A 4,339-nucleotide genomic window follows, 5' to 3' on the forward strand; every position below is an offset into this window, starting at 1 on the left:
TTATACAACTTTCTACAGGCTCATAATCAGGATACGAGGATATGGAGAAAATTGCACTCCTGGATCATCTCTAATCAGGCTCTCTAAACATGAGTGGAATTTCACTTCATAATCACTTTTTCTCCTATTATAACTACTAGTATGATCTGCAAAACAATTTAAATTTTATACCTTATTAGCGATAAAATTGATATTATCCATCATCTTCTGTAATAACTCATCTCGGGTATCAGTAGACTCACCTTGAGATGTAGAAGCACGTGAGATAGATGATCTAGATGTAGAAGCAGCAGAGGTAAAAGCAACAGACATCTCCATTCCATATCTTATGGAAAATCCTCATCTCTAGCGAAAAATTGAATGCTCAAAATAAGTCTTCACATTCACCATTGTGATGGGCTTTAGAGGTAATAACATTTCCTCCCAACTATCATATTTAACTCCAGCCTGCTCACACGAAGAAAAGATCAAGGAAGCAAATCCCAGACCTGCAGTTGTAACATGTAATAGTCACCAAAGGAAAATATGTTGATATTTACATACCTATTTTATACTGTTTTTGATGATATTGCACTTTTAAAAAGGTATTTTTGATGTTTTATCGCAGGAATGATGAATTAGGTAATTGGAGCAAAAAGATGCAAAAAGGAGCGAATTTTGAGCGAAAAGGACCAAAATGTGAAGATTTGAACTAGGGCGCCGACGACGAGCCCAACAGCCCTGACGGCAAGCCCAACAGCGCTGACGGCAAGAATTTCCCGAGACTAGAATTAATTCACTTAGAAGGTCCATCGACGGCACCCTCGAGGCCGCCGCCGGCGAGCGCGGTGATTATGTCCAACTAGGTATTGGATGAGGATTAATTTTGGAGGGTTGCTTAGGCAACTCTTAGAAAATCTCATCCACAACTTTAAAAGAAGATTTTGGCCGAAAATTGAGGAGACTCTAGAGGTGCTGGAGAGGGGGAGACTAAAAATTGAAGTGTGAAACAAGTGTAGAGAGTCTAATTTGTGAGGAATTCTTTGAGAGATTGTAAGAGTGGAGGGAAAGTGAGAGATTTCTTCCTCCTTACCGCTTCAAAGAGGAAATATGTATGCTGTAAAGAAAGGAAGAGATTCAGAGAAAATTCAAGGAGCTTTCTTGGGGAGAAATTAGAGATAAGTTTATTTATTGTTGTAGTTTGTAGGACTTTACTTTTATATATGAATTCTGAGTTTTGTTGTGTTTTCCCCATGAGATCTGAGCAGTTTTCTCTGTCTTTCTCCTTGTTTTGACATTTGTGAAATGGTGATTTGAATTGGTGAAGCTAAGAAAATGTTTAAGAAATTGTGATGATCTTTTCACTTCGATCTTAATTTACTTTCAATCTGGCCAATTGATTTGTTAAAATATGTTGAGTTTTACAACTAAAGTGAATATTACATCAAAGATTCGGAGAGGTCAAAGCCCTTGGAAGTTGGGTGCAAATAAATAGGGAAATAATTTTATTGGGCGTAGAATTGGAGATTTTAGACTGACAGACTAAAATCCCCAATTTGGTCCTATTGTTTGGGTGCTGGAGTGTAGATGTTAGCCCTCAGTAGAGGGTAACATTGGAGCTTCGAAGTGAGAGCCGGTATCCTCCCAGCCTAGCCACAGATTTAGTAAACAAGCATAGGATTAGTAAATGTTCTTTATGCCTGGAGCAAAGGGTAAAGAATAAGTATGCTCCTATTTGGCACAATATGAATTGAACTGATTCACTTTATCCTTTCAATATAATTTCTTGACAAGGAGAAAGATGCTTTCTTATATATTGAATATCATATTAAAATTCTCATTAGCATAATTAGTTATTTAAGAGTTATTAAAAAAATTACATATTTATTTCAATTGCCTATTAGTGACAGATGAGTAAATTGAATTTCGTTGTTGCGATTAAAGTATTGCTTTTCTAAAATCTTAGTTCGTAGCTTCTAATCGTACTCCCCGTGGGATCGATATCTAGGACTCCATTAGAGCCCTATATTACTTGAGCGATGCGTATACTTGCGTTGATTAGTGACTTTACAAGTATTGAATATTTATTACATCCATATTTATCTTATATTTCAAGCATATAAAAAGTCACTGTCAGAGTCCATTATTCTTATAATTTAGAGTTTTATTGTGAGATTAAGTGTGAACTCTTCTCTAAGAGTGTTGGAGAAAGAGAAAAGTGAGAGATTTCTTCTTCCTTCATTTCCAAGAAGAGGCTACAAGGGATTTGCTTTGAGAAAGAGTTTCAGATAAGTGTTGTTTGTTTATTAGTGTTGTATGAACTTTCTTTTTTTTTGTGTACTGATTTCAAATTGTATGTGTAAATTTAAACCTAAAAATCTTATACCCTATGATTCAAAATTAGAACGCACTGTTAGAAAAATTAGAAGACTGAGAAGAGAACCTACAAATTCTGATACAATGGAAAACAACATGAATAATCAATGAATAGAAAATGAACACCAACCTAGACCCTTACGAGATTATGCAAATCGTACAGCAGATGAAATTCACTTATCTATCCAAAATCTTGATGTAGTTGCTAATTCATTTGAGCTTAAACCTGTTATTATCCAAATGGTACAAAATAATCAATTCGGAGGTACACCAAATGAAGATCCTAATTTGCACCTTGCTAGTTTTTTAGAAATTTATTAGAACTTGGGGAGAACTTTCATAGAAATTTCTATCCAAATATTTCCCTCCATCCAAAACTGCTAAACTTAGAAATGACATAACATTGTTCTGTCAAATTGATGGAGAGTTAATATACGAAGCTTGGGAGTGATTTAAAGATCTTCTTAGGAAATGCCCTCATCATTTGTTACCAGATTGGTTGATAATTTAAATATTTTATAATAGATTAGTGGGATCACTTAGATCGATTATAGATGCCGCGACTGGTGGTTTGTTAATGTCAAAACCTTTTGATGAGGCTTATTCATTAATAGAAGAGATGTCTACCAACAATTTTCAATGGCCCTCTGAAAGGGTATAACGTAAAAGAGTAGCTAATGTCCATGATTCTGATGCGATATCTATGTTAGCATTGTAGATTGTTGCAATATCAAAGAAACTAGATCATTATGGGATGAATTATTCTCCAACACCATCTATGATGGAAGAGAATTCATCTGGGCAATTTGTGGATGTTCAACCTTCATCTGAGACTTTAAATGCTATTAATAGACCCAATAACCCTTACTCAAACTATTATAACCCAAGTTGGAAGAATCATCCAAATTTTAATTGGAATAACAGTTCTTCTACAAATCAACAATGGGCAAACAACCCCGTGAACCCATTAGGAAATTCATCCAACCCAGGAAATATTAACTATAGACCTTCTTATCCTCCAGGATTTAACAATAACACTCAAACTAAGGAAAAGAAGTTATCTATGAAAGAGCTGATATTAAACATGGCTCAACAATTACAGAATCAAGGAAATCAATTACAAATTCAAAGAAATCAATTACAAAATCAAGGAACTACTATTAAGAATATTGAAAATTAATTAGGGCATATCGCTACTGCGCTTAGTAACCGAACATTGGGAACTTTTACTAGTACTGTGGAACCAGATCCTAAAGATCAAGGAAAAGAATAGATAAAAGAAATATAATTACGAAGTGGAAAAGAATTAGAAATGAGAGTATAGAAAGAAACGGAAAATAAAAAAGAGAAAGTGGATACCGAAAAAGAAAAGGATCATGAATACCCAGATTTAGAATATCCATTTATACCAATGAAAATTACTGTGGAGAAACCTCCACCACCATTTCCTCAAAGATTGAAGCAACATAAACAAAAGAAACAATTTTCCAAATTTTTATAAATTCTTAAGAAGTTAACGGTAAACATTCCCTTTGTAGAAGCATTAGAGCAGATGCCCAATTATGTGAAATTTATGAAAGATATTCTGAACAAGAAAAGGAAGTTCATGGATAACAAAACTGTTGCAATTAGTGAAGAGTGTAGTGCAATTATTCAGAAAAAGCTTCTTGAAAAATTAAATGATCCTGACAGTTTCACTATACCGTGTGCTATCGGTCAAAAATTTTGTGGAAGAGCTTTATGTGATTTGGGAGCCAGCATTAATCTTATGCCTATCAATTTTCAAAAGATTAGGATTACGAGAAGTCTCACCTGCTTCTGTAACTCTTCATTTAATGGATCATTCAATTACATATCCTAAGGGAGTTATAGAAGATGTGTTAGTAAAAGTGGATAAATTTATCTTTCCTGTAGATTTCATTATTTTAGATATGGAGGAAGATAAACAAATACCTATCATTTTAGGGAGACCATTTTTAGGTAC

This window comes from Phalaenopsis equestris, unplaced genomic scaffold (assembly GCF_001263595.1).
Source record: "Phalaenopsis equestris unplaced genomic scaffold, ASM126359v1 Scaffold199317, whole genome shotgun sequence".
NCBI classification, from domain to species: domain Eukaryota; kingdom Viridiplantae; phylum Streptophyta; class Magnoliopsida; order Asparagales; family Orchidaceae; genus Phalaenopsis; species Phalaenopsis equestris.